At 40.6% G+C, this 13,599-nt stretch overlaps 1 protein-coding gene across 3 annotated transcripts in view; it reads left to right on the top strand.

Moving 5' to 3' along the window:
* NRG2 (neuregulin 2) overlaps window positions 1–13,599 on the top strand; it is a 257,953-nt gene that overhangs the window by 9,037 nt on the left and 235,317 nt on the right. For all 3 annotated transcript variants that reach the window (XM_059698576.1, XM_059698577.1, XM_059698575.1), the window contains one exon: window positions 9,421–9,515. The gene's annotated coding sequence lies outside the window, so the exon portion shown is untranslated. The remainder of the gene's footprint in view (window positions 1–9,420; window positions 9,516–13,599) is intronic.

The following is a 13,599-nucleotide window of genomic DNA, read 5'->3' as shown; positions in this document are numbered from 1 at the left end:
CTTGATTCTCTGATTAAATATCTCCATTGATATTAATCTTTAGATATCTTTTAATAAAAAATGGAATGTTTATATAGTGCTCTTATTATAAACCTGGCACTGTGTAAACACTGTATATATTAGCTCATGAAGTCCTCACAGCAACCTTAAAAGTAAGTTCTGTTATCCTCATTTTACAGATGAGAAACCTGAGGCACAGAGAGATTAAGAAAACCTGTCAAAATCACACAGCTACCAAGTTTCAGAGCTAGGAATTGAACCTAGATAATTTTCTTTCATAGTTTGCACTCTTTGCCATTGAATTAACTCCCTGTCTTCTTCCCTCCTTCCCATACCTCTACTTTGGAGAAGTTTAGAATATTAACCCTGTCTAAGAGTGTGGTTTCTATGTCTACTCTGAAATATCAGACATCAAAACTTTACATTTCTTGCCAGCTAGTGTGGCTCAGTGGTTGAGTGTCCCAGTGGTTTGATTCCCAATTAGGGCACATGGGAGCCTATAGGAGGGAGCCAATCAATGTTTTTCTCTCATCGTTGATGTTTTTCTCTTCCTTTCCCTCTCCTTACCTCTCTGAAATCAATAAAAATATACATACATGCACTGAGATTGTCTATAAAGATAATTTGAGCCATTTCTATTTCCAGTTGAAATTGGAGATTTACTTATACTCATTCTTAATCTGATAAATTTTCGTATTAACTTTGCCTTTCACCATCCTTTTCCTTTCCTCTGGATATTCTTGGATAATAATGGGGCACCTCCCCTATTATTGTGGCCTTGTCAGATGTCAGGGCATGTTAAAAATTTGGCTTTAGTTTAGTGAGCAGCAGAATCCTGCCGGGGTCCAGCCCCAGCGAGTCCAGGGGTTCCCAAAGGCGTAGACAGAGTCGGCGAAGAAGGAAGGACACGGAGACAGTGTTCAGTTGATCAGCAGCCTAGCCAGGATCTCCAGCCAAGTTCTGGTCTGGATCTCCAGAGAGGTTCTGCTTAGGATATCCAGCGAAGTTCTGGTTCGGATCTCCAGCCAGGTTCTGTGTCCATGTTCTCTTGCTAGGTTCTCCAGGTTCTCCAGCCAGGTTCTGTAGCCATGTTCCCTCGCTAGGTTCTCCAGCCAGGTTCTGTCCAGGTTCTCCAGCCAGGTTCAGTCACCAAGTTTTAGTCAGGTTCTCTTGCCAATTTCTGTAGTCAGGTTCAGTCCAGGATTTTTTGCCATGTTCTCTCCAGCGAAGTTCTTCTGTCTCTAGAGAACGTTCTGTGTAGGTTCTGTGCCTAGGTTCTGTCTTCTTGGCTCCTTCTAAGTTCTGTCTCTTTCTGTCTTGTTACAACTGTATTTATACCAGTTGATTCAATCCTATCAATCTCTATTACAAAGGTTAGGGCGTTTCTTATCTCCATTCCAGGGAGTAAAGATTATGTAGCTTAAGCATGATTGTTCGTAGTTAAAGTGATTAATTACCCGCCTGGCACTTAGTTAAGAGGTTTTATTCCCTCCCTAACTTCAGGGGAAAATCCCTACCTGGGGAAACAACCTTTCTCAGAGAGGAGACCTTGGTTAAAACAAATAGTGCCAAGAAGGTGAGCAAACATGTTAAGAACAGTATGCCATATATGCCAGGTCCCTTGAAACAGCAAGCATGGACCGGCTCCCAGCAGAATCCTAGCTAATAAAGAGGGAATATGCAAATTGACCATCACTCTGTAATGGTCAAGATGGTGGTGCCCACGGCAGAGGCAGGGATTCTGTAACACAAGATGGCTACGCCCACAGCAGACGCTGAGTTCCCATAACGAGACTTAATGAGGAATCAGCAGGGACCTGAGGCTGCACCCCCCGTCTGGTGGGGCTTGACAGGGGACCTCAGGCCGTGCCCCCAGTCCTGGCCCCATGCTGCACCTGCCCGGCAGGGCTTGACAGGGGAACCTAAGGTCATGCCCTTCTGCTCAGCAGGGCTTGGTGGGGAACCTCAGAGCGCATCCCCTGCCTGGCGGGGCTTGACGAGGACCTTAAGGCATTCCCCCTGCTCTGGCCCAGGCCAGGGGACCTTAGGCCATGCCCCCCACCCCGGTGCTGGGCCAGGCAACCTGAGGCTGCACCCAGCGGGCCAGCCAGGTCTGGATCTAGCCCAATGGGGGCAGGGCCGGCTGGGTCTGGGTCTCATTCGATTTTGAGGCGCACGTGGGTGAGTGGGGACTTGACTCTGGTTCCCATGGAGTGCCCCAGACTCTGACAGGAGGAAGATTTTCATGTACATTTTACTAATTTTCTTTCATCTCTGACACTTCTATTATAAAGGGCAAATAGCAATATTAAAATATTTCCTCTAATTCCCTTTTAATGTGCACGAATTTCATGCACTGGGTCACTAGTCTGCTAAATAAAGCTCAGTCACTGCTTTGTGGGTTTCTTTCACTCAATGAATTATATAATTTGCATCAGATCACTTTACTGTAAGCATATAAATTAGCATTTTTTATTTGGGATTTTGTTTTTATTAGTTTGTCCTCATGTAATAGTTCCTCCATAAGCAATTAGAAACTGAAATCATTTCTGTTTTTATTTATTTGTTTCTTTTTTGGCTATATAAAAACGAGAGTGATTGAATATATATTGTGAGGTTAGGCAAAGACTCTATCATGTATAACTGTATAACATAGGTAAGGTCAATCTGAGCAAGTATATTGAACTTTCCAAGTATCTTTTTGATTGTCCCAGAGATTCATTGTGAGACATTAAAAATATCACTTTTATCATCCTCTGTGAAAATTAATGTGTTCTTGAATACAAAGATGAAAGTTCTGACACTCAGTAAAGCATTATCTTTTGTAATGTTGATAGGCTTGTTCTGAGCCAAACACAGTTTCTCTAGGGTCATTCAACAGCTCATGTTTGCTAAGTTTAGGGGTGCAATTTATGGTCACCTGAGCTAAAAAGGAATTAAACCCATCAATTTTATTGCATTAGCATACTGCTGAACCAAACGGTCCTAACAAGTCAGTTATTAGTTTGCTGAGAAAGAAATAAAAAAGAGACTGAATAAATACATACATGCACTGAGATTGGCTATAAAGTACATCAGTCTATTCTGTGGAAGTTGAGGGCTTTGCCAGGCTTACCTTGAGTAATTTTCTATCTCTGTATCCTGAGGGATAACAAAGATGAGATTTTCTCCTAAGATCATGATCCTGGACACACAGCTTTTCTCCACTAGGTTCTCTGTAATATTCTACATTCTTATTGTCCAGTACAAAATTTTGAGGCACACCAATATTTATCAAGTTGTGACCTGGCTCAGTTGGCTGAAGCATCATTCCATGTACCAAGAGGTTGCCATTTTGATTCCTGCTCAGGGCACATGTTCAGGGTTTTGGGCTTCATCCCCAGTAGGGAGTGTGCAGCAGGCAAAGGATGCTTCTTTCTCATTGATGTTTCTCTCTGTCTACCTGTCCCTTCCTCTCACTCTCTCTAAAATAAATAAAAACATATTTAAACAAATATTTATCAAGGTGTAACATGTCTGGGGATAAAAATTCAATATTTACAATTCACCTCACCTGTATATAAATAAACTTTAATGAGATTATGTGAATAACTTTTTCTAGCTCTTCTGTTTTTTCCCAACCTTTATTTAAGAAATCCTCCTTGTCTGGCCAGTGTGGTCCAGTGGTTGAGCTTCAACCCTTGAACCAAGAGATCACTGGTTGGATTCCCAGTCAGGGCACAAGCCCCGGATTTCCAGCTGGATCCCCAGGGGTGGGGTGGGGGGGCGGTGCATGCAGGAGGCAGCTGATTGATCAATGATGTTTCTCTCTCATAAAATTTTCTCTACCTCTCTATCCCTCTCCCTTCCTCTCTTTCTAAAAATCAACAAAAAAATTTTTTTTTTTTAAAAAAAGGGTTTAATGCACACCTTAAAGTATTTTTCCCCCATCAAAAAAGAAAAAAAGAAATTGTAGGGAGTGGCTCTAGGGTCAAGCATCCGGCTGACCTGTGGCAGGGCCACAAACAAGTCCCAGCCTGGAGGGCAGAGCTCTGTTAGCATAATTAAGTCTGACCTTGTAGCCCTCCCTATTTCCTTCCTAAGTAGCTAATGGGCTGTGGGAGGTGCAGCAAGTGTTGCCAAAATAAGAACATTTGTATACATGTTAATCTACCCTTGTTTTAATCAGACTGTAAAATAAAGCATTGGCTTGCAGGCTGGGTCTTTTGTGTCCTCATCCAGGCACAGGAGATCCACCGAGCCCCAGCTGTATTCTCTTGTCTGTCTTTTCTTCAGTATTTCACTGCCCCTCCTCAGGTTCACACCCTTGGCCATGCTGGAGCGGCACAAGAAATCCCTCCTGTGGTAGTCAAGAACTGGGCTGGGTAATCCAATCTCCAATGTTCAAAACTCTGCTCTTAAATTTCTAACTATGTGACCTTGGGCAAATTAACCTCTACAGGCCCCAGTTTCCTCATTTATCCGATGAGGATAATAATACCAACTTTTACATAGATATATTATGAGGATTAAATTAGTTAATTCATAAAAAGCATTTAGAAGAGGATCTGGCACATAGCACTCCATAAATAATGTGAATTCCCACCTGCTGGGACACTAACCTTTCCTCTCTCTCTCTCTCTCTCTCCCCCCCCCCCCCCTCTCTCTCCAGATTTCAGGCTCAACAGTTTTGGCCTAAGATTAAAACTGTCCTCTTACTCATTAGATTAATCAACGAAATTGCTTTGAAAACCTCCAAGTTTTCTTTTCTTTTCTCATTGTTGTACCATTTTACTCTTTCTCTGTCTGAACACTTTTTTTATTGGTTCTGTATAGTAAGTTTTCCATTTACACATTGAAAGCTTTTGTTGTGTGATTACTAGGGTATGAGTTCCTTGAGGACAGGGACTGTCTCAATTTTCTCTATTACTCCAGTCCCTTTCTTCCTCCCTGCTGCAAATCTATGCTAAAGAAAGGGTTTTGTGGTGTTTTTTTTAAACAAATGAATTCATTTCTTTAGCTTTTGTATTTTTTGCTCATTTTATGCTGGGTATTCTAATCTGAGCTTCCAGTTTTCCTGAAAATTCTCTTTCCCCAATTATCTCTGGACATTTTAACTTCAGCTGGTGATGCTGAGATCCCATCCTGGATCATCATACTTTTTTGGGAGGTAGGAAGTTCAGTTTACCACATACTCCGTTCATATGTTAGGAAAAAAATCCCATTTAATTCACCTGAATTTAATTTTGCTTATATTCTCTTGATTTCAGATAAACTGATTATTCTCTTTAAAATCTATCAGCTTTGAGAGGGGTTCTATCTTGAAGAACTGTTTCATTCTTTATTTGGAGATAGAGCCATACTACCCTCACTTTCTTTACATGCAGAATAAAAATCAGCTCTTCTCACTTGGAAGAAAGGAGAATGAATTATGCCAATATTTCTAAATTTTATTTATTTATTTTTTAAAAAATATATTTTATTGATTTTTTACAGAGAGGAAGGGAGAGAAATAGAGAGTTAGAAACATCGATGAGAGAGAAACATTGATCAGCTGCCTCCTGCACATCTCTCACTGGAGATGTGCACGCAACCCAGGTACATGCCCTTGACCGGAATCGAACCCGGGACCTTTCAGTCCGCAGGCCGATGCTCTATCCACTGAGCCAAACCGGTTTCGGCTAAAAATTTTTTTTTTTAAAATATATTTTATTGATTTTTTACAGAGAGGAAGGGAGAGAAATAGAGAGTTAGAAACATCGATGAGAGAGAAACATTGATCAGCTGCCTCCTGCACATCCCCCACTGGGGAAGTGCCCGCAACCCAGGTACATGCCCTTGACCGGAATCGAACCCGGGACCCTTCAGTCCGCAGGCTGATGCTCTATCCACTGAGCCAAACCGGTTTCGGCTAAATTTTATTTTTAATATATATAAAAGATATATGTAACACATAAGATTAATAATATAATGAAATACCCAACTTGAGTGCTAGAACATTTCTCAGTAACTTGTATCTACTTTTGTGTTCCTCCTCTATCTCTTCCCCTGTCCTCAGAGGTTACCAGTATTCTACATTTTGTCCTTCTCATTCCATTGATGTTTCCTTTTTTAAAGTTTAGGTTTATGACAAATGTATATATGCTAATATGTTGTTTAATTTGTGTATTTTTGAGCTTTATAAAAATGATATCATCCAATATATAGTTTTTTGGGATTTACCCTATTAGCACTATGTTTCTAAATTCATTCATGTTGTTGTATAGAATGGTTGTCCATATTGTTTTTTTTAACATATATTTTTATCAATTTCAGAGAGGAAGGGAAAGGGAGAGAGAGATAGAAACATCAATGATGAGAGAGAATCATTGATCAGCTGCCTCCTGCCTCCCCCGGGAGTGGCGCCCACAATCCAGGCATGTGCCCTGACCTGGAATCATAGGTTGATGCAGAACCACTTAGCCACACCAGCCAAGCTGATTGTTCATTTTCAATACTATAACATTCCACTGTGTTAAGATACTACAATTTATTCTCCTGCTGGTACAAGTTGGGTTGTTTCTAGCCTTACAAAAATTTATAAACATTGATGCATTAAAAATTCTTATGCATGCCTCCTGGTCACATATGCAAGTGTTTCTTTTGTTATATACCTAGAAGTAGGGGTGCTGGTTTATGGAGTTTATAAATATTTAACTGTGAGATAACGAATGTGAAATTGTTTATCACTCTCCCACAGTTTATAAGAATTCTACTTATTCCTCAGTATTTGGTATTTTTACACTTAATTTTTCCTAGTTTACTGGGGGTAAAATGGTGTATACTTATTTCTTTTTTATAGAATGAAAACCATTCTTACCTAAAGCTTTTTAAAACTTCCTCTTCCTTTTGATATTAAGAGTTTGCAGCCTGCCCTGGCCAGTTTTCTCAGTGGTTAGAATGTTGGCCTGCAGACCAAAGGGTCTTGGGTTGGATTCTTGGTCAAGGGCACAAACCTGGGTTGCAGGTTTCCCAGTCTGGTTGGGCGCACACAGGAGGCAATCAATCGCTGAGTTTCTCTCTTTCTGTATCTCTGTCTCCCCCCACCCCCACCCCTCCCCCTTCCCTCCTACTCTCTCTAAAAGTCAATGGAAAAATATCTTCAGGTGAGGATAAAAAATAAGCCCTGGCCAGTTTGACTCAGTGGATAGAGCAGTGATGGTGAACCTTTTGAGCTCGGCGTGTCAGCATTTTGAAAAACCCTAACTTAACTCTGGTGCTGTGTCACATATAGAAATTTTTTGATATTTGCAACCATAGTAAAACAAAGATTTATATTTTTGATATTTATTTTATATATTTAAATGCCATTTAACAAAGAAAAATCAACCAAAAAAGTGAGTTCGCGTGTCACCTCTGACACACGTGTCATAGGTTCGCCATCACTGGGATAGAGTGTTGGCCCATAGACTGAGGATCATAGATTTGATTCCAGTCAAGGGCATGTACCTCAGTTGTAGGCTCAATCCCTGGGCCTGGTCGGGGCATGTGCGGAAGGCAGTCAGTTGATGTGTCTCTCTCACACTGATGTTTCTCTCCCACTCCCTTCCATGCTCTCTCTAAAAATCAATGGGGAAAAATAACCTTAACTGAGGATTAACAAAAAATAAAAACTAAATAAATATGCCCAATCTTAAAAAAAAAAAAAGAGTTTGCAGCCTGATCTGACATTACTATGCTTGGGATTCTGTTGCGAGAAAGCCATTTATTTGTGTGATAGTTTCTGCTAAAGGTATAAAAGCTGAGAGAGGGTGGAGGCTGCTAACTAGGTTGTTTGAATGTTGCTTTTAAGTTGATCTTACATAAATACCAAATTATACACAGTCTAAAATTTCTTGTTACTACTTTACAGAAATGGAAATGTGTTAAATTATATTCTTTGTTATTGACCCATCATAAATTAATCTGTCTTGAGTTTATACCTATCTGTAAAACTATCTATAATAATAAAAGCAATAATATGCTAATTAAACTGGATGTCCTTCTGGATATCCTTCTGGACAACCTTTCGGATGAAGCCAGGGCTGCGAGGGAGGCCCGGGTCCTGGGTGCCTGCTGGCAGCTGGAGGGAAGCCCAGGCCCCGGGTGCCAGAAGAAGCTGGTGCTGGCAGCTGGGCGAAGGAAGGCTTATTCTTGCATGAATTTTGTGCATCGTGCCTCTAGTCTATATATAAAAGCCTAAGCGACCGTCTGACCATTCAACAGGTAGCTAAGATGCGCAATGACCACCAGAGGGCAGACACTCAATGCACAGGCATGGAAACATGAAACAGACTGATGAATCTCAGAGGGAAGGGGATGGGGGTAGGGCGGGAAGAGATTAACCAAAGATTTTATATGCATACTAGAGGCTTGGTGTATGGATTTATGCACTGGTGGGGTCCCTTGGCCTGGCCTGCAGGGATCAGGCCAAAACCAGCTTGGTGCACTCATTTGTGCACCCGTGGGGTCCCTCAGCCTGGGCTGTGGGGATCGGGCTAAAACCGGCAGGCCAAGGGACCCCACCAGTGCATGAATCGGTGCACCGGTCCTCTAGTTTTAAATAAAAAGCTCCTTCAATCTGTTGATCTGGAATATTTCTATTGAACCAAGCTTAGTAAAAAGCTATCTTTATATAATTCCTTGTGTTTTAATTGTACCAAAGAGATTCAACTTACCGTCTTTTAACATGGTTATACCATCTAACACAAATTAGTCTCTCAAAGAAATTTCAGAACTCCAAATGTTCATCTTACTAGTTATCCACTGAATTGACACACACATTAACCAAGAAAATAAGCCCAAACAGATGGTATAGCTACACTGTGCCCTAAAACATGTGGGTTTTTTTTTTTTATTGAAAAAGCCATCTTGTATATAACAGTTTTCATCAATAACTAAAAACACATGGAGATAGAAAAAGAGAATCCAAGATAAATGGCAATATATGTATATTTTGAAGAAAAACTTTTAAGGACCTTGTGTTTGTTGTCTTTAAAAACAAATATGTGTGTCATTTATCTAGTTTTTCTTGATTTTGAATGAAAGGTTTTTGAAGGAAGGGGCTGTGTGTTTGCTTTACGTTTCCTTATTATATTGTTAAGTATAGTTTCATATCCCAAAGGGGAACTCAGAAAATATGAATTGAGTGTAAAAGTCCCTTATTTATCATCAACATATGTTGAATGACAAAATGATTGAGTGAATATTTATGACCAAACCATAAGAAACCTGCAGTTTACTTGCTTCTCTATGGTCTATAGCTATTGTTGGATTTCAGGGTGAATACATTTATTCCAGGTAAGTGTTTTTCAACTTTACTTATATAGCTAAAACTGTGTTTAGTAAAGTTGTTATCAGTGTTTGGTTTCTTTCTCTGTTCTCTTTTCAAGCCAGGTGTTAATCCTCATTTCCTCATTCCAGATATTCACCACTATATTGATCAAGGAGCTGCTGAAGGGACACTGACTCCTGGATAGCTTCCTCCAAGTGGGGGCTTTTTCTTTCTATCATGCAGAGTAAGTGAGCTTTTTTGTTGTTTGTAAGTGGTAATCTATAAGATGGGGCAAACTTAGAGGTTAAGCCTTTACTTCTCACATGGATTGCAACATGACAACATTCTCACTGTAGTAGGCAGCCACCATGAAGGCCCTCAGTGATTCCTGACTTCTGGTATTTACACACTATTATAGTCCTCTCCCACATTGTATGAAGATTGGTCTCTTTGACCAATAGAATATGGCAGATGTAATGGTATGTCACTTGCAAGATTAGATTATGAAAGACTACAAGGACACAGGGTCCACAGGCAAAATTGGAACCTCAACTAGTTCTAAAGGGAATTGTTTCTGAGGTTGGAAAATGCTAACCCAAATTCCATGCCAAGAAGATCCAGGTCTTTCTTGGATCTAGAAACAGTGAGAGAAAAACCTAGATCTATAAGTAGAAATAAGAGGGAATTTCACTAAAAGCTATTGGACAAAAAGAGACCACTTAATGAAAAGAAATGAAATACTGATACATGCTCTAACATGGTTGATCTTAAAAACATGCTAAGTGAAAGAAGCCAGTCACAAAGACCAGTTATTATATAGTTTTATATGTAAGGAAGGGGTGGTGGTGAGGTGGGGGTTTGGGATGTCATGGCTTAGTTCAGGATTACTTTGGAAATAATAAAAATGTTCTACGATTCACCACTGATTGTGGTGATGGTTGCAAAACTCTGTAAATAAAGCCATTGAATTGTACACTTTGAATGAGGAAACTGTATAGTTTATAAATTATATATCAATAAGGCTGTTTAAAAAAAGACTGTGGCTTCCTTCTTGGACTTTCTCTCTCTTCCATCACTTGTTCTGAAGGAAGTCAGCTGCCATGTCTTGAGGACACTCAGACAACCTAACTATGGAAAGACTTATGTTGTGAGGAACTGAGGTTTCCAGCTAACAGTCAAAGAAGAACTGAAGCCTGCCAAATAACCTTTTCAATGATCTTTGCTAGTCCTATAGGTGGAAAATGGTGTCTTATTGAAGGTTTAATTTGCACTTTCCTATTATTAGTCATATTAGGCATAATTAATATGTTTAAAGGCATTTGTAAGAGAGCAAGAAATAAAAACACGAACACCATATTCAATGGTGTGAGGAAACATCTTTAATCCCAAGGCATCAAATATGAAAGTTAAAAGTGGATGGAGATGCCCTAGCTGGTTTTGCTCAGTGGATAGAGCGTCGGCCTGTGGGTCGAAGGGTCCTGGGTTCGATTCTGGTCAAGGGCATATACCTCAGTTGCAGGCTCCTCCCTAGCCTGGGCCCCAGTCAGGGTGCATGTGAGAGAAATCACTGGTTTCTCTCACATCAATATTTCTCTCTTGTCTTTTCCTCTTTCTTCCACTCTCTCTAAAAATCAATGGAAAAATAGCCTCAGGTGAGAGGCTAAAAAAAAGTGATGGAGAAATGACAAATGACTTAGGTTAGAGAAAGGCAAAACCTAGATACTGCAGCAATGGACCCTCAGAGAGCCAAAGAATTGGAGGGGTAAAGAATATATGCAGGGAAGGAATGGGTTGAAGGGTGTGGATTATTTAAAAGTTCTTACAAGGATCATGTAGAACCCAGATGCTCACCCTCTACAGCCACCATAAGTAGTCAGATGCTTTCTTCTGCTTCAACATACAGGAGATGGAAGGTAGCTTCTTTGGAGAAATTGAACTAGAGAACCTTTGGACTTGGTTACATCAAGCTCTGGGGAATGAGTATGAAAACAAATGTATGGGCCCTGGCCAGTGTGGCTCACTTGGTTGGAGCATCCTCCAATACACCAAAAGGTCACAGGTTCAATTCCCAGTCAGGGCACATACCCAGGTTGCAGGTTTGATCTGCATTTGGGGTGCATGTAGGAGACAACTGATTGATGTTTCACGTTCACATTGATGTTTCTCTCTCTATCCTTCTCCTTCCTTTCTCTGTCTCTCTCAAATCAATAAGAGTATGTCCTTGGGTGAGGATTAAAAAAATAACAACAACAACAAAAATCCTTGCCCTGACCGGTTTGGCTCAGTGGATAGAGCGTCAGCCTGCGGACTGAAGGGTCCCAGGTTCGATTCCAGTCAAGGGCATGTACCTTGGTTGCGGGCACATCCCCAGTAGGGGGTGTGCAGAAGGCAGCTGATCGATGTTTCTCTCTCATTGATGTTTCTAACTCTCTATCCCTCTCCCCTCCTCTCTGTAAAAAAATCAATAAAATATATATTAAAAAAAAATAAGACATGCACTGTCAAACCCAAATATTAAAAAAAATTTAAAAAATGAAAATCCTTGTATAACTTTAAAAAAAGAAAGAAAACAAATGCATGGGATAAAAACATGAAAGTCTGTATTCTAAACAGGACATTCTACTCTTTTCCCTACCCAGCTTTAGAAAGCTAGCAACCAGGTTGTTTTATCTCCAGGCAAGAAATAAGAGGATCTTTCTTTGAAAACCTGAACTAATATAGAGAAAATATAATTTTCTCTACTTTAATTTTTAAAAAAGCCATGGTATAATAGATTCATAACACATCCAGAATATAACCACCTTTCCCCACCTTCACTTACTACCATCCTGGTGCTAGCCACCATCTTTCCATACTTAAACTATTATAGCATTTTCCTGTCTCTAAAGCTGTCAACTTAGTAGTCAGAAGAATCCTATCTAATAAAGAGGGAATATGCTAATTGACTCTCACACCATCGCAAAGATGGTGGTGCCCACAGCCAATAAGGAGGGAATATGCTAATTGACTGCCCCATCCTCAAAGATAGCAACACCCACAGCCAATAAGGAGGGAATATGCTAATTGACTACCACACCCTCAAAGATGGTGGTGCCCACAGCCACAAGATGGCAGTGCCCAGTCCCCTCAGCCCCGCCGGAGCAGCAGGTGTGTGGCCAGGCCGGGCCCATTCCTGCCTGCTTCCGGAGACCCTCAATCCCCTCAGTCCCCCAGCTGCCCAGGGCCGGCCGAGGCTCAGGTAACCAGGGCTGTCCGAGGCTCAGGTAACCAGGGCCGGCCAAGGCTTGCACTGCCAGCAGTGGCAGCAGCAGAGATGTGATGGGGCGTCGCCTTCCCCTGATTGCCAGGCCGCCTCCCACCCCTGAGAGCTCCCAGACTGTGAGAGGGGGTAGGCCAGGCTGAGGGACTCCCCTTCCAGTGCATGAATTTTCATGCACTGGGCCTGTAGTCTTTTTATAATAGAGATTAGATTATATTACTTTTCTATCCTTATAATTCTTATCTCCCTTTATTTTTTCACAGCATATTATATTTTTCAGATATTATATATTTATTTGCTTAATTATTTATTACATATCAACCTTGACTAAAATGTAAGCTCTCTAGGGGAGAGATTTTTTCAATTTTTGTTGCCTGCCATATCCCCAGAATCTAGCATAGCATACATTTGTTGGCTGAAGGAGTCTGTCAATAAAGGGGTGATCATATATGCTTTTCTCTTTTGAATTTTTAAATGGTTAGTTATTGCAATAAATTTTCTGATGTTGAACTATCCTTGCATTCCTAATGTGATTCCACTTAGTCTGGTGTTTAATTCTTTTAAGATGCTGCTGAATTTTATTTGCTAGTATTTTAGTTACTATTTCCTCAGTAGATTTTCTTTAATTGTGGTACCTTTACTGGATTTTGTTCTTTTATCTGCTTTGGATTGAAACAAAGGAGCATCTTTTCCCCCCTCAAGGCAACCTAAATTTATCTTGCTTAGCAGAAGAGAGATGAATTTGCTCTAATTTAAAGAACCAGGATTATTTCAGTTCATATTTTTCTCCAATAGTTGAGGCTAAGGTTCCTCTCAAGTCAAGTTCCACTTACTGATCATGTCCATTAAAGTGTTGGTGAGGATGTGGAGATATTGGAACTGTCATATATTACTGATAGGAATGTAACTAGGTGAGCCCCTTGTGGAAAACTGTTTGGCAGTTCCTCAAGAAGTTAAATCTAGCCCTTGCAATTTTTTTCAGTGGTTAGAGCATCAGGCCTCAGACCAAAGGGTCTCAGGTTCAATTCCCCATCAAGGGCACATACCTGGGTTGCAGGTTTTGATCCAT

This window comes from Myotis daubentonii, chromosome 5 (genome assembly GCF_963259705.1).
Source record: "Myotis daubentonii chromosome 5, mMyoDau2.1, whole genome shotgun sequence".
Classification (NCBI taxonomy): Eukaryota; Metazoa; Chordata; class Mammalia; order Chiroptera; family Vespertilionidae; genus Myotis; species Myotis daubentonii.
Note: the sequence above shows the minus strand (reverse complement) of the source record. Positions and strands in the feature narration are given on the sequence as shown.